The 26,751-nt window shown below is 51.9% G+C and overlaps 1 long non-coding RNA gene across 8 annotated transcripts in view; it reads left to right on the top strand.

Annotated features, from left to right (window-relative positions):
- Nucleotides 1-26,751, top strand: part of LOC137444358 (uncharacterized) — an 88,446-nt gene that overhangs the window by 48,076 nt on the left and 13,619 nt on the right. For 6 of the 8 annotated variants that reach the window (XR_010988129.1, XR_010988132.1, XR_010988126.1 and 3 more), the window contains 2 exons: nt 5,350-6,693; nt 24,951-25,352. This is a non-coding gene — a long non-coding RNA (uncharacterized lncRNA). The remainder of the gene's footprint in view (nt 1-5,349; nt 6,694-24,950; nt 25,353-26,751) is intronic. The other 2 variants (XR_010988133.1, XR_010988131.1) reach the window with 2 other exon arrangements.

Raw genomic sequence — 26,751 nt, 5'->3', positions numbered from 1 at the left:
CCTGAGAGGCTGGGGGCACATCTCAGCCCTGCTGGTAGGGCTGTGGTGTGGCACAGAGGCTTTGCTCCCATGGAAGCCTTTTCATGACTGACCAAGCTGGCCTCTTGCTCACAGCCTCCTTCATGGACCATTTGTATGGGGGAAGAATGGCTGCCTCTTCCACATGGGCTTGCAAGAGACTCAGCTCTCATCTAGCTGGAGCCTGCCCATCCAGGATCACCAGTTCTGTCCTTGGACAACTGTTAATCAGTCAGAACTGATGTTGGGTGGTGGTGGGAGCATGGTTCAGCACAGGCTCAGACCTATTGTAATGGGTTGAGGCAAACCCCCTCCCCACCACAGGCAGAAACAACGACTCAGACAAAGGGATTGCAAAAGTGATGGAAAGTTTAAATAGGAAAACAATTTTAAAAAACAAACACCAATGAAAGCTTTACAGAGAACCACAAGCACCGTGACAAAGAGAGAGATCCCAGAACATACCCAAGGACATCCCATCCCCACCTGGGGGTACACCCAAACCCCCCCCAGGGCTCTTTCCTGGGCAGGCCCAAGGGAGGTGGCTCACACCATTTTACCTAGGCTGCAGCTGGGGACGAAAGAGGAAGTGGAGACCCCGCATGGGCATTTTATAGGGGAGCAGGGCATTATGGGATTGACTACCTGCCTGTGACCACCCCCTGGGCTGGGCCCACCCGTAGGGACCTCCCAGGTGTGTTATGTGCAGTGGCATCCGGGCCAGCACCCAGCCTAAACCACCACACCTATGTAGGAATAGAATAGAATTAACCAGGTTGGAAAAGACCTTGGAGGTCATCGAGTACAACCTCTCACCCAACACCATCTCATCAACTAAACCATGGCACCAAGTGCCTCATCTAGTCTCTTAAACACATCCAGTGATGGTGACTCCACCACCTCCCTGGCAGCACATTCCAATGGCCAATCTCTCCTTTTGTGAAGAACTTTCTCCTCACCTCCAGCCTAAACTTCCCCTGGCACAGCTTGAGACTGTGTCCTCTTGTTCTGGTGCTGGGTGCCTGGGAAAGAAGACCAACCCCCCACCTGGCTACAACCTCCCTTCAGGGAGTTGTAGACATCAAGAAGATCTCCCCTGAGCCTCCTCTTCTCCAGGCTAAGCAACCCCAGCTCCCTCAGCCTCTCCTCACGGGGCTGTGCTCCAGACCCCTCCCCAGCTTTGTGCGCTATGCCTACAGAGCCTGCCCCGGGGTCCAACCTGCAAGGGCTGGCTCAGTTTCCAAGGCACAGTTTTTACTTTCTGGTCTACTCTGAAACATTATAAAGAAATATATACAAAAAAAAAACACCACAGGGCTTAGGCAAATCCAAAAAATCCACAAACTGCCTTTTGTGCTGCTTGACAAAATCACATAAATGATTCTTTCATGTGCAATACCTCTGGCCTCACACTGATTCCAAAGGGAGATGCAGTAAACCAGCAAAACAGAATTATAACTGCTTACTGAAAGAAAGAAAAAGCATTGCAGGGAGATAAGGGCAGAGCTGGTACACAAAATAGTCTTCATTAGAGTCAAAATGAGACAGGTGAGAAACAATGAGGCAGTGTTTCCCCAAAGGTAGCACTGAAGCAGTTCTGTGCTCCCAGACGTGCATCACAGAAGGTTCCTATCGAGGTAATGGTAGCCAGAGTTATTTGTGTGTGAGGAGATACCCATCTCCTCTGGGAGCTTCACAGATAGCCTTATCAGATGGGGAAATATGGCACAGAAGTAATGAGAGCCTTCAAAAGATGCTCTTTGTCCCCAAGCCTTTCTGTGGAGAACGTAATGTCCTGAGGGGCTGCTGGAACAACAGTTGTCTGTGTTAGGTGCAAAGGCAGATCTGTTCAAATTACAGAATTAAAGAGGGTGCCCAGCCTCTGGAGTGTCCCTGTGACCTGACAGCAGGGCACGAGCTGGCCTCCACAGGGCAGGGGGACAGTGCTAAGGTACCTTCCAGCCCTGTGCCCCCAGCGGTGCTGGTTTGTGTTTGATGCTGTCCTGTGACATCCAGGTGTTTAACACTGAAACACCTGCTTTTGTCTCTGAGCAAGAGGGCAGCTGGATTTCAGAGGACTGAAAAGGCCCTCAGAGACTGGTAGAGCTGTCCTGGAGGTAAAAGAAGTCACAGTGCTTTGGAGGTACCACAGGAGAAGCCAGAACCTTCCAGAACTCAGTGTCTGTGTTTGCCCTGCTGTCACGACTCCAGGCCACAAGGAGAGCTGCAGCCTGTCTGCAGGAGAGTTGGGGGAGAGAACGGCTCTGCTCAGGCTGCACAGTGACTAAAGCAGGACAGTGAAGGTGAAGTGCAGGAGCTGCTTCCTTTCAGCAGACACAGATCTTCAGGTTAAGCCACTGCTTTGGCATCTATAAAAAGCCTCCTAGCAGTCCCTGTCAGGTAGCATGGATAATCTTTCTGCCTCTGCTCCCTTATATAAAACACAAACTGCTCCCAGGCAGGTGTCTGGGTCAAGGGCTGCCTCTGAGGGTGTAGAAATCACACCCAGCACCCTCACACCTAGGGCTGGGTTCTGCTCTGTAGGTGCTGCTGCAGCACAGACCCACACACATCCTGCCCCGCTGACACCGAGGCTGAAGGGAGGCCTCCTTACCTGACCTCAGAGGCTGATTTTGAGTGCTTCTATAAACAGCTTTCTTGGAACCAAGGAGGAGCCTCATGCTCCAAAAGCACCTTTTAATAGCCAAGAATCCAATTGTGCCTCCTTTAGACATTCCCTGCAAAAAAGGTACCTTTTGTGCTGTGAGGCCAGCGTGCAGAAAGTGCCAGGCTCCTGAGGCCCACTCCATGTCCTATTGGGCTTCAAACCAGAAATGCTTGGAGTTTTCATGGAGTTTTCCTTTCCATTCCCCATCTTTTCTGAATGCTGAGGAGGTTTCCCATAAAAGGGCTTTGTTCTCAGCTGCAGGCCTGGCTTCCCCCGTGCATGGTGGCGGGGATGGGTAGGTAATGCCGTCACCCGGGGGGTCATGGTAGCAAATTCTTTGCTAAAAGGAGGTGTCAGGTTGTTCAGCCAGCTGAAGTAATCCAGTTGGCAGCAGAGTGACTTAATTCAATAAGCAGAGTTTAAAAAACACTGCAGTTCTTTGTTTGACAGCCAGGTTCTACAAAATTAGCTCCAGCTCTGAAATAATTTCTCCCTTGCCACCCACCCTTCCCGGACTGTCCCCTTTCCGTCCTGCATGTCTCCACCTCTCCTACTGCCTCATTCTGGCTGGTACTGGTGGGTGCTGGAGCTGTTCTGCAGGTCCCCTGTGGTGATTCCTCAGCCCAGAGCCTGGTCATGGCACCCATGCTCTTGGTGTAAGCCCAGGAGCGAGGTGGCTGTAAGGGTCACCGTGTGGCACCCCTGCCCCTGCTCAGCGATCGCCTCTCTCTCTCTGGAGGGAGCACCAGGTGTCTAAAATAAATCCTCACAGGAATGTGTGACTTGAGCAGGATGACAGAGGGTGATCTAAATCTGTCTGGAGGCACGGCCAGGCAGGGAGGGCCTGTGTCACTGCAGTGCCAGGGAGAGCTTACACCCACAGCCCCCTGCCGGGTTGCACCCAGGGAGCTGTAGCAGGTGTCCAGTGCCACCAACAAGGAGCACACTTCAGCCTGCTCCTGCTGTCACACTGTGAGCACAGCCACCAGCAGGCCCAGGAAAAGTTAAAGACAATTCAGGACCTGCAGATACCTTTACAAGGACCCTTTCAGTGCTGGAGTCCTAAGCCTGCTGTGCTGCTGCTCCTTGCTCCCAGGATAATGCCCTGTTCCCTCACTTTTCCTACTCTCTTTTCTTGCCTGTTGAGCTGGATGGGAACAGGAGTTACCTTCCTGCTGTTGCAGGCAGCTCCTGGCAGGGGTGGCTCCACCACTGCAGAGATGCTGCTTAACCTTTTCTCCCTTTTTGTGTGTGTGTGTCTTTCTAGAATGCTGTTTGTCTGTGCACTCACCCAGGCTGGGGTTGTGCATTTCATGGCACCAGCAGCCCTGGAGCTTTTTTCAAAGACAATTCTTCCTCCCTCCTTGCCTGTGCTCCATTCTGCACCTTTCCTGCTTTGAGAAAAGCATTGGTGCTGGCTGGTGCATTCCTCTTTAGTGGGGAATTTCACTGTGACCCTTTTTACTTGAAACCAAAAGCACATCTTGCATGGAAAGGGCTCTGGGATTGCTGATCACAGCTGGCAGGACCCAAGTCTCCTGGCCATTTCTCTCCATGATGCTCCCCTGGCATTCCTGTCCTGCAACGTGTCCAGCAGCCACAGCTGGGAGGAGAAGAGATGGTGAGGGCAGATAGTGGGCAAAATACTAGTGCATACTGGAGGTGCCTGCACTGTTGACAGCTCTCCAGGGCAGCAGCTCCAGGTCTTCAAAGCAAACCTGCCCACCTGGCACTACTGGAGGAGCATCCCAGGGCAGCACTGGGGAAGGTAGGGAACAATGCAGATCCCATGCTGTCCAGGAGGGAATGTGCCCCCATGCCTAGACCCACAGCTGTTCTTTCTGCTTTTCTTGCCCTCCCTACCTCTTCCTGGCACTGCCCATGCTCTTGAGGGTGGCAGGGGAGAGTGGCCTGTGCATCACCACAGTGTTTGAGCTCACATCTGGGAGAGGTGGAGGAAATGAAGAATGTTCTGGCCAGATCAGGTTCCTTCCAAGGAGGCTGGTAGGGTCAGGCCCAGAGCAGGAGTGGTCCCACAGCAACATGCCCTGTGGCAGCCTCCATCCCTTCCCCACTGTGCCTGAGCTGCCCTATTGAGCCTGCCACCCAGGATCAGTCCCACCAGAAGGAGAGCCCTTTGAGGTGGTCCTTTGGGTTTCTGTTCAGACTGATGAGTAATGCAAATCACCTCTCCTGAAGCCATGCTAACAGCAGGTACCAGTTTTCCCATTAGCCCATGTTTCAGGTCCTGTAGAGATCAGGCTTCAGCACTAGCACAGCCTGGCAGGGAGGGGTGCGTGCCTGACTGGCCTGGAGCCAGGCTTTGCCACCCTTGGTACTGAGGAAGCCTTTTCTGGGGCCAAACCTGGTGCTATGGGCCATGAGTTTGGCAGAGCCCAGCTGGTGGAGGGTGAAGGGACACAGCAAGTGTTGCTCTGCCTCAGCCTGGCAATTGCCCTGTTCTGATCTGTGTCTGTCCTCACAGATCCTTTGCTTGCTTTGTCCTTACAGATCCTTTGCTTGCTTTGTCCTCATGGATTCTTTGCTTGCTTCATAATCTTAAGCAGGTGTGACTGAAATTCTAGGCAAATTTGCCCTACAATGTCCCCTCTTCCCTTCTTTTCTACCACTGCCACCTGATGTATCACTTCTTTCCATTGCAGGTGTGCTGTTTTCTGGCTGGAGTGTTTTTGCTAGCCTTCCTTGTAAGAAAATTCACACACAAAGGAAGGAAGAAAGAAGGAAACGGAAAGCAAAACGACCAGCATGGCCATCAGCTCTTCTGGGGAGAGGAGAGCCTGCCAGACCTGCTGCAGAGTGTGTGAAGTAAAAGTAGAAAGCAGAGTACTAAAACAAAGAGGAGGAAAGATTAACTCGGGGGACTTGGTGGCCTAAATATAGACAATTCTGCCCCTCTCCTGTGACATATAGTAACAGAGAACATTCAGCAGCCAGCTTGATTTGGCCAATACCCAAAATATAACAGAGAGATCTGACAGTAGGGATTGCAGCTCAAAAATGTGGCATTGTCTCGTTGGCACAGCTGTCATATTATACTAAGCCAGTTACCTCCCTTTAATCCTAATTAATACTCTCTCTTTCCACTCTGCACCAGGCTCTCTGGCCAGCAGTAATTCTGGGGTCTGCTGCTGCTCTTCCCCCAGGAGCCCTTTCCCTGCAGGCAGCCAGTTCCTTTGTGCTCCTTCCACGAGCAGCTGAAATCATGAATGAAATGTTACTGATATTAAAGAGAGCTCCTGGCACCCACCCCAACAGAAGAAATCAGCGTTGAAGGTACCCACACTTACAACAGGCAACACGTGCTTGCCAGACAGTGCCAGCTCAGGGCTGTCATCAGAGAGACGGAGAGGAGATGGAGAGGGAGAGACCTTGCTAAATACAGGCTCCTGCCCTGCCTGCTCGCTCCTCTCCCTGGGGGAGATGCCACCAGAGCTATTCCAGCTTGGGCTGGGTCTCGCCCCCAAACCACTATTTAATGTACAGAATAAAGAAAGGCTGTGGGGGCAGGCTGAGGTCTGGGTGCTGTGCTCTTTAGGCAGTGCTGACACTCACAGCCTTGACTCAATTCCCAGCATTTCTGCAATCCTGTTTTCTCCTACAGCCTGCAAATAGACACTGGATCCAGCAGTGACTGAATGCAGCTGATTTGAAAGGCCAGGGTGTCTTTAACAAATGCTATATATATGTTAGAGGAACATCCCACAGGTTGCACCATATAGCTCAGAGTTTTAGGCTGCTATTAGTGGGGACAAACAACATGTTTGTAAGTCTGGGGATACTGAAATAGTTTTGGTCTCTTATGGTTTTTGGTTTGTTGGTGGTTTTTTTTTTTCTCTTGATTATAGAATTTCCTATTTACTCAAAAATAGATCTCCCTGTGGCCCTTGTGAAATGTTTCACCCCAGGCACAATCAGAAGATGAGTGCAGCTGAAGTGAAGCTTGCCTTGCATCAAGAAACCAAAGCAGGCGTGAGGAGCAGAGTGTGGTAGGTCAGACAGGGTGCAGGACGGGCTGGTTGAAGGAGGCTGTGCTTGCATTTCAGCAGAGTAAGCTGTGGCTGTGTGCACCTGATGGGCAGTTATCATAGCAGAAATAATCAGAATTAAGACACTTCTTATGTTTTGGGTTTTTTTCAAGAAGATGCATGGCTATGGAGTGATCCAGGAGCAGGTTGGTGCTGTGAGTGACACTGAGCTGCAAGCAGAAGGAACCACCCAGCCATGCACCGTTGTCGTGGGCTGGGTTGAGTGTGCATGCCTGGGTGATTTCTTCTCGTGGTTATAGCCATCAGGGCACTGTCACAGCCATGGCCAGGGGCATGAGCACTCCTGTCATCTCAGAGGTGGGGTTTAGGTTGTTTTCTATATCATGATGCAAACCTAAACCAAGCCTTTTGTTGCAAAAGCTTGGAAGTGACCTGGGAGTGTGTTGCTGTTATCTGGGGGTCGTTTTGCCTTGATCCAGCCAAGCCTGGCTGGAGTTTTCCCATCCCACTCCCTGTAGGAGAGGGCAGTTGGCTCTTCCTGCAGGTGCAGAAGGTGCTGTGCAGCCTGCAAACATCCCTTGAGCCAGGCAGCAAAATCGAGGGGAGAGGGGACCCTGGCTGCAGGAATGGGTGCTGACCCTGATGTCAGTGACAAATGAGGAGGGTCTGGTTTAGTGGCATTCCTTCAGCTTCCCTCCTCCTGCCAGCAGCCAAGGCACCTTCAGCACTCCCCAGCCCAGGAGCACCTGGTCCCTTTCCTTGTCAGCTTTCCTGTTTTCTCTAACCAAACTGAGCCCATTTCAGCATTCCTCTGACCATTCACCGGCACCTCTCTGATTCGGTCAACCCACAGCCACTGCCGTGTTTGGGGCTGTGTGGTGGTTGTTGGCCAGAGGCTGGAGATCCTTGTGCACATCCACAGCTGTGTGCAGGAAAGGAATCAGCCTCTGCATAGCCATTGTGGTGTCTGGAACAGCAGGGAAGGGATGGGGATGGGATTGGTAGCCGCTTCCCTGTTCTTTATTGGTATTGCTGGGAGGATAGAGCCAGGCCGTGCTGTGCCAGGCTTGGAGAGATTAAAAAGCTTTAATGAAAGCTTTGCTTTAATGGATTTGCAGCCTGAGTGGCATCATTCTGTTCTCAACTACAAGTTGTTTTTTGGAGAGTAAGTCCAGTTTATTAGATTAAAATAGCTCCTAACATAGACATTTCCTATAGCAGAGTCCTCCGGTGCTTCCATTCTTGGCATGCAGCAAATCTCTTTTCTCTAGTAGAAACTGCACATATGGAACAACAACTTTATGTTCTTGAATGTTCTTTGTCTAGCTTTATGTGAGCACCTTGTGGCTGTAACACTTGTCAGCTCATTTAAATCAGGGTTGTAGTTTCTTCTTTGTTATCACAAAGCTTGTGCAGTGACACCCAGATTGAGAGTGCTGGGAGGAGGAGCTGCAGGGGAGCTCCCCTGTAATGCTCAGCATAGGAGAAGTCACAGAGAGCAGCTGTGGCCAGGGTCATGAGCACTCCTATCATCCTAGAGAGGGGTTTTAGGTTGTTTTCTCTATCATGATGCAAACCTAAACCAAGCCTTTAGTTGCAAAATGCTTGGAAGTGACCTGGGAGTGTAAGAATCTGCTGAGCAGTGAGGCTGGAACCCTCAGCTGCTCACAGGGCAGCAGTGAGCGGTGCAGGTTTGGCACAGGCAGGTGGCTTGTGAAGTTGGGTGCCTTGGAGAGGAAACACAGAAGGAAAGCATGCAGGGGTATAGGGTGGGTGGATTCATGGGGCTGTGGAGTTAGTGGCTTTGTAGAGGCCTCTTTGTTCTCTTACTGGTTTTAGTGGGCTTTCATTTAACAAAGAAAGTAGCTGGAAAAATTACCCAGAAATATTTGACCTTCAAAAAGGCCTCTGAGGCACAATTACCTGATGTGCAGTGAACTGGTTCATGTGGTTCCCACTCTAAATGATTCTCTAGGTTCAGCCATGTGTGAAAAAGGGTCTGGTTATATGGAGGAGGGCAAAGGAGCAAAGAAACCTCAGGATGGTGAGGAACATGCCAGGGAATTTTACTGGTTGTGTTTTCTTCAAGGGAAGGAAAGGGCAAATAAATGTTGCCAACCCACAGTAGCTGTTTAGCTTTGAGTTTGAAAAGGTTTCCTTCCTTCTTCCCTTGGCTGCCCTGCACACAGGAGATCCCCTGGAATCCCAGCCACCAGCGTTCACACCAGGGTCATCCATGCCCTCTGCAGAGGTTCAGCTCTTTCCACTGTGCTCCTGACAGGGAAAGCAAGCCCGGGTGTTATCTAGGGCTGCAATCTCCATTGGGCTTTAGGGAAAATACTTTTTAAAGGAACTAATTCCATGGTTGGCACAAAAGTGCCTTAGCCATGCATCCTTTCCAGTGGAAGGTGCAGCCAGGTGCAGGTGAAGGTATAGTAACTTCAGTATCTGAGTGTTGGCAGAGACACGAGGCAACATTTCTATGGTGCCCTCTGCTCTGGGCTGTGTGGTGCCCAGAAACAAGGCCCTTGTACAGCATGAGGACAGAGACACTGGGAACCCAAACACCTCGAGATGAGGGAGCTGGATCTCCATCTTTGGCAGGGGATAGGAAGTGCAGCTGTGCAGGAGGAATTTATTGTGAATTATCCTGGAAGTTGAAGACTGGCAGGCAGCAAAGTAAGCAGTCAGTGCCCCTCCTCTGCATTGTTTAATGGTTGTGACTCCCTCTGACAGCAGCTCCTCTGGAAGGCCAGGTCACTGTCAGCTCCTAGCAGCATCAGCATAGGGTGATATGGAGCTCATCAGGCTCCTGCCTCCTTTGTCTGGGGGCTGAGCACCACATTCAAGTCCTTGCTCCTGAACTTATGGCCATGCTGGCAATTTGTTTGCCTGATCCTTGAATTGATGTGTTCATCTTGGTCCACACCAAGTGCTCCAAGCTCTGCCAAGCCTCTGGCAGTTGGCTGTGGGCCACAGGTGGATGCCTCAGCATACTGGAGAGGCTGCATGGAAGTTTTCTGCCTTCCTGCAGTGCCTGCTGCTTGTTAACAGCTGATCCAGAAAGGGAGCTGCCACAGGGGCACTGAGGAGCGTGGCCATACACAGACATGCTCCCACATTTCTGGCTGAAGGGTTTGTGCTGAGCAGCTAAACCATGGCAGAGGAACTGAATTATTTGAGAGGCTTCCACATGCTTTTCACTCTCTGCAGCCCTGTTTGGGAGAGGGCTGCAGTCAGGGCATGCTTTTAGCTTGAATTTGCACTTCTTCAGTCTGGGAGGAAGAATGGCAGAAGTGTTCTGAGAGCACATTCCACGTACGTCTTCTGCCATCTGCTAATAACATGTGTGAGCAGCTCTGCTGCCAGGAACCAAGGAACAAAGATAACATCACTGTGGAGAAAATTGCAGTGCTCTGGAAGTGAGACTCTAGCTCCAGATGAGGCAATAGCTCAGCACTGGCTGGGCCAAGCCTGGGGCCAGGCTCTGCTCCCCGGTGCTTGTATGGGCCCAGGGTAATGCTGCTCAGACCAGCACAAGCCCTTGCAGGGCCCATGTTGTTCCTGCCCAGCCTAGAGAGCTACCAAGTTTTGTAAGCCACATTGCATGGAGGCCTTGTTGGAATCCCAGAAGTGAATTATTTAGGGTGAGAGAAAGGATAGAAGCTGAAGAGCTTCTCCACTGAAACCAGATGTAGGTAACATAAAGCAAAAACTGTGGGGTGTCCAGATGGCAGTGAAACACAGAGGCAACCATCAGGGTTCACCTTCCCATGACTCTCTTTGTGTCAGATCTGCCTCGTGTGACATGTGCCACCCTGTGTGACACAGCTGTGGTGGCAGGAGCTGCCTGCTTGCAAAGCTCCAGGCCCTGCAGCTGGCAACAGTGCCAGGCTGGCTGCTGCACAATGACCACACAGGGCAAGGAAAAGCCATGGGAAAGGAGCTGCAGGGGTGTGAGTGCTAAGCTCTGGCACAGGGACACTCCTCAGGGTGCAGGTCAGACACACAGAAATCCTGCCCAGGAGCCACTCCTCAGCCCCACTGCTGGGAGCTGGTTTGTAGGGGCTGGGTAGCAGAGGAGACTGATCATCAGGAAGGGAAATGAAGCATAAGTTGTGTGAGACACCCTGAGAACACAGCAAAAGATATGATAAACACGATTACTGGAGTTGTTATGAGAGAAGACCCTGGTCAACAGCAGTGCCTGTGACACTGCTGGCAGCCAGCTCAGCCTTGCCCTCCTCCAGGACTCAGGCTGTGGCATTTCAGAGCATGGTCATTAGCAGAGCTGTTGAAACCTCAGCGTGGAGCTGGTACAGGGGCAGCCTGGTTGCTCTTGAGCCATCCTCTACAAGGCAGAACAAGGAGAAGAAGGTCTGCATCCTGTTGTAGCAGACTGCTGTGTGTGTTTGTACTGCTACTGCCAGAGCAGGAGGGCCCTGACACACAGGGGGGGTTTCTGCATGGCTCATGGGGTTTTTTTTTTGGTGGCTCCTTTTTCTGCCTGGAAATCTGCCTTGGTTTTTCAGTGACATCTCTATCTGTAGCACTGGAAACTGGCACTGAATTTCCTGCTTGATGTTACATTATGAAACAAGTAATACCATTTTTAGGGAGAGGGTCTGTTTAGAAGCAGCTTTTGTGCCTTTCATGTTTCTTATTTCCTGGTTGGAGTGATGGTGTTTGTGACAGGGCTCCATGAAGGAAGGACATGGACCTGATGGAGTGGGTCCAGAGGATGGCCATGACAATGGTCAAGGGGTTGGAGCACCTCTGCTACCAGGACAGGCTGAGGGAGCTGGGGGTGTTCAGCCTGGAGAAGAGGAAGCTCCAGGGAGACCTAATAGCAGCCTGCCAGTAGCTGAAAGGGACTACAAGAAGGCTGGAGAGAGACTGTGTGCAAAGGCCTGCAGGAACAGGACATGGGGCAATGGCTTTAAGCTGGAGAAGAGCAGATTTAGACTGGATGTGAGGAACAAGTTCTGCACCAAGAGGGTTGTGGAACACTGGAACAGGTTGCCCAGGGAGGTGGCTGAGGCTCCTTCCCTGGAGATACTCAAGGTAAGGCTTGATGAGGCCATGGGCAACCTGATCTAGTTGGGGATGTCCCTGCTGAGTGCAGAGGGGGTTGGACTGGATGACCTTTGGAGGTCCCTTCTGGCCCAGGCCATTCTATGATTCTGTAAATGTGGGAACAGCACTGGCTGGAGCAGTGTGGCTGCTCCAGGTCTCCACAGTGTGATCCAACTCCCCAGGGTGGCTCTGTGCTCCCTGGACACCCAGCTCTCTGGGTGGGTGAGGCAGCAATGACACACGTGCAGGGAATGCATAAGCTCCTGGTTCTTGCATCACTACTCAAATCCTGGGGTAATAAAATCCTACAATAATGTTACAGTTCCTTGGGAAAGTTCTTGGCTGTGTTGTTACATGTGTTGATGAATCACAGCATTCCTTCTGGACCTATAAAAACTTTTCTGGCTGAAATGTGTCTCTGTGAGGGCTGCAGATTCATCATTCCTGAATGGTGGCACGCTCTCCTCGAAACCAAATGGTCTGGGGACAAGGTGCCACCAAGAAGATTCCCCAGAGCTGCAAGTGTCTTTATTTTTCATTCAAAAATGAATGAAAAACACCTCTCCGTGTCCCTGGAGAGGTGAATTCTTGTGTCTGCTCTCTGCATTTTGAAGAACCACAACCCTTTATCCTGCTGAGCCCCAGGCCTGCTGTGAGGGAAGGAGAAGCCAGACAGGAGGAGGGACCCCTGGTGGCCTGCACAAGGGGCACAGTGGGAATGAGCTGGGAGGGGGAGCAGCTACCACCACGGATGGAACCTGGGAGAGCAGTGTCAATGTCAAGGGACAAAGAAAGAAGGCAAGAAACAGTGAAGGTGAAAGAGGGAAGGAGATGGCAAGGAGGAGAGAGAAAAGGACCACTTCATCTTGAGGAAGCACCAAGGAAAGGAACATTGGTCATCATGACATGAAGACTGTCCTCTGTTGATGTCACCAACCTTCCAGGCTTCACCACTCCTGAGCGAAGGCTATCCCATCCCTCCTCTCCCAGCAGCTGTCCCTAGTTGTCCTCCTGGGCAGAGCTGGAAGGACATGCTGTGTCACATCCATCCCCAAAGTGGGCTCTTCTACATCTGTTTGCAGTCTGGCTGCCACAGGCAAAGCCACAGGAGGCCAGAGGAGAGGAGCAGCTGTCGAAGGGCTGGGTCAATGCCGGTCTGCAAGAGAGTACAGTGGCAGAGTATCCAAGGTGTGCAGCTCTTCAAAAGTAAACACCCATTTACAGCAGGCTCAGCAGAATCTTTGAGGCACTTGACAGGTTGCCTGTGGCTTTTTCAGCCTGGTACCTGCAGGAGCTGTTGCTCAATAAGAGGGTATGTGGCATTTTGTGCGGGCCCAGAGGTAATTGTGAGCAGCTGCTTAAATAGCCCTAATTGTGTTTAGAGAGGGCTGTTCCCTGCAAGCTGGGATCTGTGAATAAACACATCACCACAGGTGACCACCTGATCCCTGCAGATGGGCCTAAAAAAAGCCACTTTGCTAAGTTTAAACACCTCAAAATAAGGCTGAGCAGACAGCAGACGCCAGCAGCTCTGCCGGCTCCCTGCGCCCTACCAAAAGCAGCATTGTACAGGGCTCTGCAGCAGAGCAGAGGGCAGCCCAGGTCCTTGTGGCATTGCAGACCACATAATGTGCAGCCAGCCCATGCTGTACCCGAAGGGACCAGTGGGCTTAAAATACAGGCCTTGAAATACCACAGGGACAAGGGAAGATGAAGCAGCAATGAGGCCCCACGGCTGGGGGGACAGAGAAACCCAAGGGCTCAGTTTGTTGAATCCTTCTGCAAAAGCAGTGTCTGCTGAGGTCCAGCCCCAGGCCTGGAGCTCCCGGAGGTCCCTGGGCACCCACTCCTCACCCAGAGCTGTTGGGACAGGGTGAGTGCAGCCTCAGTCATAGAATCATAGAATAGTTAGGCTTGGAAGGAACCTCAAGTTCCAACCCCCCTGCCATTGGGGGTTCACACTACATCAGGTTGCTCACAGCCACATCCAGCCTGGCCTTCAAAACCTCCAGGGATGAGGCTTCCACCACCTCCATGGGCAACCTGTGCCAGTCTCTCACCACCCTTATGGGGAACAACTTCTTCCTCACATCCAATCTCAATCTAACCATTTCTACTTTTGCTCCATTCCCCTCAGTCCTATCCCTCCCTGACACCCTCAAAAGTCCCTCCCCAGCTTTCTTGGAGCCCCCTGCAGATACTGGAAGGCCACAAGAAGGTCTCCTTGGAGCCTTCTCTTCTCCAGACTGAACAACCCCAACTCTCTGTCTGTCTCCATAGGAGAGGAGCTCCAGCTCTCTGCTCATCCTTGTGGCTCTTCTTCGGACACCTTCCAGCACAGTCCTGAAGTTATCCCCTCCTGAGCAATGCCCAGAGGCAGTGAGATCTTCTGGGGCACCTGGAGATGGATGTTTTCCCTGGACAGGGTCTCTTCACCGAAGGCACCAGCCAAGGATCCAGGGAGGATCCAAGGATCACAAGCCCTATGAGGAGAGGCTGAGGGAGCTGGGATTGTTTAGCCTGGAGAAGAGGAGGCTCAGGGGTGACCTCATTGCCCTCTACAACTACCTGAAAGGTGGTTGTAGCCAGGAAGGGGTTGGCCTCTTGTCCCAGGCAACCAGCACCAGAACAAGGGGACACAGTCTGAAGCTGCGCCAGGGGAGGTTTAGACTCGAGGTGAGGAGGAAGTTCTTCACCGAGCGAGTCATTCGTCATTGGAACGGGTTGCCCAGGGAGGTGGTGGAGTCATCGACCCTGGAGGCGTTCAAGGGGAGATTGGACGTGGCACTTGGTGCCATGGTCTAGTCATGGGGTCTGTGTTGATAGGTTGGACTCGATGATCCTCGAGGTCCTTTCCAACCTAAGTGATACTGTGATACTGTGAGATGGCTTGAACAGCCCCTGGCCCTCAGCTGTGCCCAAGCATTGGGAGGATCCAGAGGAGAATCCTTGCTCTGCCCAGAGCAGCAGTGCAGTCACTCTGCAGCTCAGCCATGTCTCTGGGAGGTGGGACAGGACAGCAGGGCCCTCTGGATCTTGGTGCTTCATGTGCTTGGTGCTCTACATCAGCCTTGCCTGTGCCACCAGCCTGGCCCTTGCAGAGGCCCTCCCCTGCCAGAGCATTTGAAAGAGGTCTGTGACAGAGGGGACAAGGGCAAAGCTGTTCAGCATCTGTGAGGGTTGAAGAGTTCATGGTGACAGCTGAGATTGTGCGGGGCCTGGCTCTGGCCCCCAGCCTTCTCCTGCTCCAGGAGCAAGTGCCCAGCTGCCTCAGCCCACCAGTACCCACGTCTGGCTCTGGCCTGACTCACAATTCACAGCTATAGGCAAAACTGGTAGGGAATTTTTGTATATTATGGTATGGAAGCAGAGGAGCTGCAGAAAGAAATCTTCTGCCTTTAAGAACTCACCTGGCTGCTCTCCGAGCAGCTAGGGAAGGGTCTCAGCTCTCATGGTAGCTGGTCACCTTCTCCTCTCTGTCCTGCTTTGGTCAGTAGCAGCTCTCAGCACCTCTGTGCCTGGCTGTGGGGGAAGGCATACTCGGAACTGGGTCCTGCCAGCAGTGCAGGGGACACCGAGGAGATGCCACCCCCACCATGGCTCCTCTGGGCAGGTGACAGCAATGCCAATTGCCTTGCAGGAAGCCTCTGGCACTGCCCAGTACCAGGCAGGTTCACCTGGTGCACAGCACCTATGGAGGTTGGCACCATTTGCCTTGCACAGCCCAGGCTGAGCTTGCCCAGAGTTTAGCTGCACGGAGCCTCAGCTAGGTTTCTGTGGGCAGGAGGGCTACAGCCTGGGCAGGATTCAGAGGCTCTGTACCTACAGCTTTAGTTTTGGAGCAGCTGTAGCCATCTCAGCAACAACAAGGCCACGTGGTGAAGAGCTGGGTCACTCTAACATGCTTTTTCCCTCCTCACACACACTTTGAACCTAACCCAGCAGGCTTCTTGCTGAGTGCCTGCTAGTGATCAGCCTTGTTCCTGGCGTCCTCTCTAAGGAGAGAGCCTGAAGCCCCAGGAGTGGTGCCAGCCAGTTTGCTGTGCTGCAGACATGCAGACAGAGCAGGCCTGCTGGTGGTGGCTCTTGTGAAGGGTGAGTGTTCAGTGCCTCAGTGAATCTGCAGTGCTGTGGTGGCCTGGGCTGCACGCCCAAGGCTCCTGTGGCCACAGGCTGCCTGCCACATCCCTGTCCTGGAGGCTGCCGGCCCTGCAAGCCAGAGCAGAGGAGCAGGACACAGCAGCCTCTGGAAAGCCACATGGTACAGTCTGGTGTATGATGTGACACAGCCCAAGGGCCCTGTTAGACCAATGTCCTCCATCCCAACCCAAATGCAAGGACACAACATACAAAACAGTAAGACAATGGCAAACACATCTGCTGTTTCCCCCCTGCTTCTCTCCCAGCCAATAACATTTCCAGTTCAGGGGATTTTATGAGCTGGTTCTGGTCTCTCTGGTAATTCCCACTGGCTCTGGTCCATGTACTTGTCCATTTTCCCCTTGAGTCACTGAGAAATGTTTGTGTGTTTTTTGCAAATGCCCTTTGCAAAGAGTTCAGCAGGGCTGGTGCTGCTGTACAAGGGATGCCTTCCTCTTGAACCTGGCTCTTCTTCTCCTGTCTTGGTAGACACCCATATCCTATCCACCCTTATCCTATCCACCCTTTTCCTATCCACCCTGCCTGATGGCTTCTGAATCTCTGAATCTTTTCCAGTTCTGATTTCTCTCTTGGAGAGGAAGCAACCAGAACTGCAAGCAGTGCCCAGTGTGTGTCTGATCTCTGAATTTGTACCTCACCATAATGATGTCTTCTGGTTTGGTCCTCTGATTGATGCCAGTGGTAAGTCTGTTGGGTTTTTTGATCACTCCAGAGCACTGAGCTGACATTTCCATGCTCTCTAACTGACATTTTCACACTCTCAAGCCCAAGCTCGAGGCCTCACTCCTGCCTGGCAGTGGCCAGCACATTTGTTAGAGGTAGAGCTATCTTTTTTTACCTAGTTCCATCACTCTGCAACTCTCTACATTAAACACCATGTGCTGTGGTACTGCCCTGTGCAGTGTGCCTGGGGTCTTACACATTTCCTCACAGTCAGCTCTCCCTGCTGCAACAGACTGAAGTGAGTGCCAGCAATCTGTGGTGTGCTGGGCTGTAAGCTGTGCTGAGTCAGCAGCTGCTGCAAGGCCTGTTCAGCATTTTCCCTCCAGGGTTAGCAACATCCAAGAGACTTGAGGCAGGAAACTGGAGATGGTTATGGCATCACTCATCTCAGTTTAATTTACTGTCAGATGTAAATCAATGCCTTAAACCCACTGAGATAAAAATCTTTATGATCTCTGCAGTGGATAAAGCTGTTTGCTCAGGCCAAGTAGCCAGTTTTAAACCAGTCACTGTAATCCCTTTTTCCACCAAAGCAGGTGATTTTGCAATCACAGATCCCACCAGGAAATCATTATTCTCCAACACTAGCTTCAGCACTGCATTTACTTTGGGCTTTGCAAGAATCTGTCCTGTGTGTGATGGAGCTGTTGGTTTGCTTTGCTCTCCCATCACAAACTGCACTGGCACCTAACAGACAGCTGAGTTTCTTTGCACTGTTAAGGTGAACAAGGAAGATGAGGAGAACATCTTTTTTCAAGAGTGATGAGCAAGCATCTTTAGTGAGAGGGAGCCAGGAAGTCTTGTGGTTAGACACCCAGTTAGGAACCACAGGGCTTGGCTGGTTTCCAGCACTGAACAGATTCTTTGTATTATTGTTGAGACCCAGCTTCCCCATTCAGGAATTCAGTGAAGCTCAAGTGATTCATATTTCCTAAGCTCATTTCTCTCTTCCTCCTATAGCCATTTCGGCTGACTTGGGTTTGTTCTTCTCCTCTTGCAACAATCAGATTTAAACATGAGTCAACCTGGAAGAAGTCAGTAGCACAGGATGTACAAGCTTTTGTTGAGAGAACAGCCCTAGTGCAGAACAGCTGAAGAATTGAGAGTTTTGTTGTGCTGTCAGCTTCACCCTTCTCAGCTGCCACAGACCTGTCCAGCTCAGAAAAGCTGGGGACATGGCAGATAGCAACTGTGACAATACACATTTGGGTAGGGACTGTCCACTGGAGTGGGCTGCCCGGGAAGGTGGTGGGGTCAAGGTCCCTGGAGGTGTTTAAGAAAAGCCTGGATGAGGCACTTAGTGCCATGGTCTGGTTGATTAGTTAGGGTTGGGTGATAGGTTGGACTTGATGATCTTGGAGGTCTCTTCCAACCTGGCTGATACTATGACTCTGTGACATGCAAAACTCCTGTAAAGGGATGGCCAAGAGGCTCTCCTGCTGTGTTACAGCAGCTTTCCAAGCATCAACCCACGTCAACAAAGGGACTTCATGAGAGAAATACCAGGAGCCCTCAAGTATTGCCAGGAAACTTTCTTACTGACATACAGTGCTGAGAACCTCCTTTGTGCTCCTTCTGGCACATCTGTTGAAGGATGTGATTCAGAGGTGGCCTCTTATTGTGGACAGGATGGCACTTCTGAGCTTTCACAATGAAGAGACATCAGAACATAGATGAGTGTAGCACAGCATCCCTTCTTGACATGTGGCACAGTGCTCACATTTCCAAGAACAAGCCCTCACAACAGAGTACAGCTCATGCTGCCCCTGCCTCCTGGTGTGCCCCTTTGTCTCCAGGCTGGCCAGGGCACGGCAGGCTCTGGGTACTGCAGGGCAAGGAGATACATCCCCAAGAGGCTGTTTGGGGATATTCAGTTCCTCCACATCAGCAGACCTGGGTCAGTGACAAGACAGGTAAAAGAGTAAGGGCTGAGGTCCGTAGACACCCACTGAAGATGTCTGCTTCCTGAGGAGCCAGAAGTCCTGCTCACTGCTCACATTCACTGATGTGGAGGGTTTAGATCCTACACAGCTTCAACTTCAGTCTGACAGACTCCCTGCACTGCAAGCTGCAGAGATTCAGCTTTTCAGGTTCCAGCCTTAGCAGTGCTAGTCTGGGTTTATTCTACCTTTCATCTACCAGATTCTCAGGTTTATCCATTTTCTATCAGGACAAGTTATATCTAATCTTACTGCCTTTCCTTGCTGGCCCCTAAGTGGGTGACAAGGAGATGAGCTTCAGAGAGGCCTGGTGAAGAGAAGGGTGGCAATAGTTGTGAAGTGCCTTGCCCATTGACATCTCAAATGAAAGGCTGTGCAAGGTACCAGCAAGTCAGGCTCATCTCTTTTGCTCCTGTGAGACTCAAAATCGCTGCTGCCGAACAGCATTTCCCTGCCAGGAACCTGCACCAGCTGCTACAGCTGCAGATCAGCTTCAGCTGACAGCAGAGCATGGGCTGTGCTCCAGTTCTTGGACTCCTTCCCCTCTGTATCACCAGGATTCCTTCAGCACAGTCAGGAACAGCTCACACATACCTGCCACACCTTCCAGCACACGCCTCTGCGCTCCTCACCCCGCTCCGAGACAGCCTTCCCTGGAGCTCACATTCCCTCCCTGTCTGACCCAGGTGGGATCAAGCACTCCCAGAAGCTGTTGGGTAAGTTGTGGTCATGAGGATTTTACCCCTGTCCTGGCAAGAGCAGGTGAAGGGCAGGATGTCCTGTCACATAAGCAGGGCTGGAAATTGCTGATCTGAAGTGACAGCCTCTGGCTGTGATACAGACATCGTGCCAGCTAGTGCCCAGCATTGCACAGGCACCGTACAGACCTCGTGCCAGCCAGTGCCCAGCATCGCACAGGCACCGTACAGACCTCGTGCCAGCTAGTGCCCAGCATTGCACAGGCACCGTACAGACCTCGTGCCAGCTAGTGCCCAGCATCGCACAGGCACCGTACAGACCTCGTGCCAGCTAGTGCCCAGCATCGCACAGGTACCGTACAGGCATCGTGCCAGCCAGTGCCCAGCATCACACAGGCACCGTACAGACCTCGTGCCAGCCAGTGCCCAGCATCGCACAGACACCGTACAGACCTCATGCCAGCCAGTGCCCAGCATTGCACAGGCACCGTACAGACCTCATGCCAGCTAGTGCCCAGCATTGCACAGGCACCGTACAGACCTCGTGCCAGCCAGTGCCCAGCATCGCACAGGTACCGTACAGGCATCGTGCCAGCCAGTGCCCAGCATCACACAGGCACCGTACAGACCTCATGCCAGCCAGTGCCCAGCATTGCACAGGCACCGTACAGACCTCGTGCCAGCCAGTGCCCAGCATTGCACAGGCACCGTACAGACCTCGTGCCAGCCAGTGCCCAGCATTGCACAGGCACCATACAGACCTCGTGCCAGCCAGTGCCCAGCATTGCACAGGCACCGTACAGACATCGTGCCAGCCAGTGCCCAGCATTGCACAGGCACCGTACAGACCTCATGCCAGCTAGTGCCCAGCATTGCACAGGCACCGTACAGACCTCGTGCCAGCCAGTGCCCAGCATTGCACAGGCACCGTACAGACATCGTGCCAGCCAGTGCCCAGCATTGCACAGGCACCGTACCGACCTTGTGCCAGCCAGTGCCCAGCATTGCACAGGCACCATACAGACCTCGTGCCAGCCAGTGCCCAGCATTGCACAGGCACCATACAGACCTCGTGCCAGCGAGTGCCCGGCATTGCACAGACATCATGCCAGCTAGTGCCCATCACTGGCTGTGTTTCCCTCTCTTCTCCACTCTCGGACCAGGCCTTGCAGACTTCCTCCAGCCTTTTCTCAGCTTAAAAAGCTTTCCCTGCCCCCTCTTGCATTCGCTCCAGCTGCCAAGTCCTGCTGATCCTTTCAGCTCTGAGGTCCTGTGGCAGGCACCTCTGCCTGCCAGGGGATGCAGCACCTGGCAGCTCCCTCCAACGAGCTGGAGGCACCTGATCCCAGAGGGTACCTTGACTCTGGGTCATGGCACAGGTCAGCCATAAAATTTATCTCACTTTTGAGCAGGCAAGGCCTCAGTTTGGCATACCTCCTCTTGGTGCTTTATTTGCAGTCTACAAAACCCAGAAAATTATAACAAATGAAATCTTGCACCTCCTTTTCATGCAGCAAGTATGAGCCAGCAGTGCCTGGCAGCCTTGGCCAAGGGCAAAGGAAGTAGTTACAGATCCAAGTCCTTGCCTAGTATTAAAGCACTCCCCTCAGCTGATTTAATTTCCCATTTTTCCCCTAGTTCTGATCTCAAATTTTGTGCCTTGATTTCGAGTTTAATCCTTTAAGGTTCATCTGAGCTCAGCTGCTTCTCAGACTGATTCATGCTGTCCATCAGTTACACTTACCAGCTGTTTACCTGACTTGTTAGCAAATAACAGTGACCCAAGGAGTGGTGTCTCAAAACAAAACTGTAGGATATGTGTGGTAGAAAAGGTGTCCCTGGGGTGTGGGTGGGGAAGACCTCTGCTGACCCTCAGTCTCTTCCAGTCACCTCTCTGCACATGCAGGTCCTGCTGCCCATTTAGCTACAAGAGTCAGGACAGGCTCAGGTGTGTGTTTGGGGAACTTGGTTATGCAAAGTAAGGCCTTGCTGACGGATTCACTTCAAGCTCTTCACAGAAGAGCTTCAGGGAGGGGAGGTGCTGGGGGAAAGGGATGTAGCTGGAGGCTGTTGGGGCAGGGAAGCCCCTGCTGTCATCTGCCTGAAGGCTTGCAGCCCTGCTGCAGGGCAGGTGCTTCGCAAGCCTGCCCCAGGGAAGAGAGGCCCAGTGATGGGAAAGGGCTTTTCCCTCAGCAGATCCCAGCTCATGCCTGCTATGAGGCTGAGAATGCCTTTTGTTGGCTCACTGCAGTACTGTGCACTGCCACACTCCGGGCTGGGGACCGAGAGGGAGGGGACAGGCTCTGCTCTGTTTCATCCTGTGACAGGACAAGGGGTAATGGATGTAAACTACAGCACAGGAGGCTCCACCTCAACATCAGGAGGAACTTCTTCACTGTGAGGGTCACAGAGCACTGGAACAGGCTCCCCAGAGAGGTTGTGGAGTCTCCTTCTCTGGAGACTTCCAAAACCCATCTGGAAGCATTCCTGTGTGACCTGTGCTGGATTCTATGCTCCTGTTCTGGCAGAGGGGTTGGACTGGATAATCTTTGGAGGTCCCTTCCAACCCCTAACATTCTGTGATCCTGTGACCCTGAGAGGTGACATCACCTGTCTGGTTACAGCAGACCCTTCTGGCTACACAGCAGTGCAAGGCATGCCAGCTTTCTCTGCTGAATTTTGTGCTCTGAGCTTTGCAGCCTCACACCCATGCTATCCTGGCACCCACAAAACTGCACTTTGCAAGTGGGCAGTCTGCTGTCATTGAAAAAAAGATCCAAGAAATCCCTCCTCCTGGCCTTCTTGCTAGCATCAGTCCCCTGAAGACAATCCCTAACAGAGGGAAGATGTTCCCCACTGATGTGCCAGACAAAAGTTCATGGCTTTGTCTTACTGAAAATGAAGTCTTGATTATTCATGCAGTTCCCAGTGAGTCACTCCACACCCTTGAATTATTTCTGACAGATGTAAAATGCCTTCTGCTGAGTTCCTGCTCCAAAGAAGCCTTTTGCATGACTGGTTTATCAGTGAATGTGAGCAGACTCATGATTTACAGTGCTTCATCATTGTGGCATGTGTAACACTGAACATGATGACTAGGGAAACCAGACCCACCTATTTTTTGCCATGGGCTGACAGCCTCCGAAGTCTCCCAGCAGCTGCAGAAGAGGTGTTCATGCAGGGCAGGTGTGTGTGCAGGGGGATCCCCTGTGCTACCCTGTGGATCCCAACAGCTGTGCAGATGAAAGAAAACCAGTGGGCTGGGGGTGCCTGAACTCACTTGCTGGGATGAGATGGAGACTGAAGTACTGACCTGGAAGCCTGTTGCTGTGACTTCTCACTTCCTTGCTTTCCCTTTCTGCCCAGAGCATGCTTACCACTGGCTGTGGTGCAAGTCACAGCCTTGGTCACTCTCCCTGTCTGTGGAGGGCAGACCTCTTCAGCTGTGAGCTAAAGCTCATCTCTGCTCCCTCAGCCCACTGTACTGCCCTTGTCTCCTTTAGTGGTGCACTCTCTGCTGTGTTTGGCCAGAGGCAGGAGACACAGGCAAACTTTCCTCCACAGCCTGCAGATGACAGGCCTGGGCGGTTTCCCAAAGGCTCCTTCCTGAGAGGAGAGATCCCCAGGCTGGCCTGAAGACTTTCACAGTTCTGCTTTCTTCTGCAAAGCAAAGGGGCTCCAACACTGAGGCCACCTTCTCCAAACAAGAACCTCCTCCAAAGCAAGAAGGCAGTTGCAGTAAGGATGCCCTCAGGGGTACCAACAACTCAGAACTCCCCCGTGGCCAGCTCTCAGGTGCAGCTCGTCTCTGCACTGCTCCATTATGAAGCAGAAACATATCCACAGAAACTCAGCTGCTGGCTCCGAGATGATGCTGATGCCACAAGGTTCAGTCTAGTTAGAGGTACTTTCCTCTACATCCATGTAGATGACACTGCAAGTGTCACACCTGGAACAGGCTGGTTCCTTCTTAAAGGGAGCTCTTTGGAGCAGCTGAGCACTCACCACCAGAGGAGACCAGGCAGATGTGCCTGTGGTTGGTGGAGGAGGCTGCTGTGCTTCCACTGGTGGCTGCAGGATTTCTGTGACATTCCCTTGCAGGCAGCCAGTTCTGGCACGGTGCAAGGCTGGAGACAGCTCCTCTGCCACCTGAGATACCACAGCCTTCTCCTGCAGGAACCTCTGCCGCTGCAAAGCACAGCAGCAGCACCCAAAATCACATGAAGGGGTCACTTGGTGATTCCCAGTTCACCTGGCTAACTGGAAAACAGATTAGACCTTACAGCTGTGAATGTTGTATTGGCAGTGGTGAAACTCTCCCCTCCTTGTTATCCACAGATGGTTGTGATGATAGCTTTTTGTTCAAGAATCCATCCTTTTTGTGTCACATTTGGCTTGTTTCAGGGAGTTAAACTGAGCTTCTCACTCAAGGAAATCTGTAACTGAGACTCAGATCTGGGCATCTGAAAGACTTCAAGATCTTCCCCATGAGGGTGGTGAGACACTGGCACAGGTTGCCCAGGGAGATGGTGGAAACCTCATCCCTGGAGGTTTTGAAGGCCAGGCTGGATGTGGCTGTGAGCAACCTGCACTAGTGTGAGGTGTCCCTGCCCATGGCAGGGGGGTTGGAACTGGCTGATCCTCGAGGTCCCTTCCAGCCCTAACAATTCTAGGATTCTAGGATCTGTGCAGATGAGTAAGTGTTAAGTGTAAGACATCCCACTTCTTAAACCCACAACATCATGTTTTTAAACATAGGTTTTTTTACTACCTGAAAGGCAATCTACACAGGATGCTAGCAGAGGCTCATCTGTCACCTCTGTGTCTTCTCAGGAGATCCACTGCCTTCTGACAGCTGTTAATTAAAACTGCCAGGTTTTGTCAGGCTTTTGTCACGCTCCCCAGATAATTCAGGCTTATGCATTTCAAGCAGCTGCAGTGGGAACATGACCAAACCTTTTAATTCACACACACAGAGAAATTCTGTGCCTGTCTTTCGAAGAAAGAGGATTTATTCCTGCAGTAAGAACCCTTTGCGTTTTGGGGGAGGGGGATGTGGGAAATCAGCGTAACTCAGGCTGCGCTGAGGAGTGCCCCAGGCAGCCAGCCTGGGGAGCAGCTGTGCAAGGGTTCTGGTATTAACTCCCCACCCTCATGAAGGTTACAGAGGATAACACCACAAGTTCTGCAGGAATAAAGAGCCTTTTTCTTGCTTTTCTAGGGAGGATCTCTGCTAGAATAAGCAAACAAAAATTGGACCTGATCTCACACCCCTCTGCTCCCACCGCTCTCCTCGCTGGAAGCGGTCACTCTGCTGGACACAGGAGTGCTATAATGACTCCTGGCTACTTGTTCTTAAAGCAGAAGTGTTAATTGTGCCTCTGACCTAGTTTTTCATTTTGCTCTACATACAAATTTCCTCTGGTAGCCCATCTGTGAGTCCTCTGTAGTGCAGGCACTGCAGAGCAAAGGAGCAGACCTTAGAGGCATGCTCAGAACGTGCCAGCTCTGTTTATTTTCCATGTTTATAATTGTCTCTGGCTGTATTATCACCGAGGATTTTCCACAGGAGTTGGTTTGTTTGGATATTCACCGTTGCTAAAAAGCACTTGAAAGGTCAAAGGCAAGAACAGTTGTTTTTTTTTTCTCCCTGCTGCAGCCTAACACAGACTGGAACCACGAGCCATCTTCCCACAGCTCCTGAGCCCAAAGCCAGGTCAGCCTGCCCAAGGAGCTTGCTTTAACTCTCCATGCAGCAGTGGAATCTCCTAAGACCACTTGCTGCCCATCTCTGCACAGTCCAGGCTAAGGGCTCAGTGCAATGTGGGATTCCAAAGTGGCCTGAGGAAGAGCATCTGCCAACATCTACATGGATATGAGGTCAGTGGGTTTGCATTCCTTGAGGCCAGAAAACAGAACAAGCATGAGCTCATCCTTCTGCCAGTTTCTCCACATTGCAGAGTCACCACAAGACCTGACGACAGGAGGGTGGGACTGAGGCTCCTCTGCCCCACTTGGAAGAACAAACTGGAAGGAATGAAGAGGCACGAGCAGTCTCCAGGTGAGAATGCAGCGGAGAGCAAGCATGCTGGTTTCTCACAGCAGGAAACAGCCCAGCTCACAGTGTACACCTCCTAACACACCTCAAATGCTGCTCTCTAGCACATTTTGCCAGTCAGTCATGCTCCTCAGTAGAGCCATTCTGCAGTGACGAGCAAGAGCTTGTGACCACATGCGCTTGGGGTTTGTCCACCTGGTGGGCAAAAGAGGTCTGCCACTTTAAAGTATCTGATCCAGTGGCCAGCCCTAATGAACACAGAATCCCAGCGTGGTAGGGGTTGGAAGGGATCTCTGGAGATCATCGAGTCCAATCTCCCTGCTAAAGCAGGGCACCCACAGCACCTCACCCAGGATCACAATGGCCAGGGCGGGGTTTGGAATCTCTCCAGAGAATCCACAGCCTCTCTGGGCAGCCTGCTCCAGGGCTCCAGCACCCTCACAGCAAAGCAGTTTCTCCTCATGTCCAGATGGACCCTCCTGGGTTCAAGCTTTTGCCCATTGCCCCTTGGCCTATCACTGGGCACCACTGAAAATTATCCAGCCCCATCCTCTTGCCCCCTGCCCTTCAGATACTTATCCAGTTATTGATCACTGAGCTCTGCCTCTTCACTGTGATGTGTTGTGATCGTGTGTGCAGCAAGGAGAGGAGAGCAGAACAGTGGGGGGCAGCTATGCAACACCTCCACAGAGGAACTGTACCTTCCCCACTCCTCATTTGTTCTTCTGTGTGGCAGTGGAGGAATTCCTTAACTAAACTCTGCTGATTGTTTTTATAACCCTTACTGATGTCACTCTGAATATTGCTGTTATCCTTCTAAATACACAATCCCCTTTCTGAGGAAACTTTAGCCATCCAGCTAACATGCCCTATGACTCTGGGATGAGTACAGTAAATTCATCAACTGAACTGAAAATAAAAGCAAGCTTTGGATGAAAGCTGCACCATATAAGGCTCACAGAGTCGGTCTGGTTCCAGGCATAAGGAGATGGCCCCCAAAGGAGTGTCATTCTGATGGGTTTCACATATCTCGTGGAACTGGACAGTTTGAGAGCCATACTTATGTGTGCAAAAGAGAGTTCTGGTTATGAAGGCACTTCCTGGGTTGAGGAAACAAACTTTGTGTCCTAGAGAGGTTTATCTTAAGGCTAGGAGTTGCTCAGGGTTGCTGTGGGTGAAGCAAACCTTTCAGTCGTACCCACTTTGGCAGTACCCACTCTCATAGAATCAGAATGGTCTGGGTTGGGAGAGACCTCCAAAGGTCATCCAGTCCAACTCCCTCTGCAGTCATCCAGATCAGGTTGCCCAGAGCCCTGTCAAGCCTCACCTTGAATATCTCCAGGGATGGGGCCTCAACCACCTCCCTGGGCAACCTGTTCCAGTGTTCCACCACCCTCATGAT

This window comes from Melanerpes formicivorus, unplaced genomic scaffold, assembly GCF_026170545.1.
Source record: "Melanerpes formicivorus ecotype bairdi unplaced genomic scaffold, bMelFor1.0.p_v2 SCAF_12, whole genome shotgun sequence".
In the NCBI taxonomy this organism is placed as follows: domain Eukaryota; kingdom Metazoa; phylum Chordata; class Aves; order Piciformes; family Picidae; genus Melanerpes; species Melanerpes formicivorus.
This window is presented reverse-complemented; position numbering and strand designations above follow the sequence as displayed.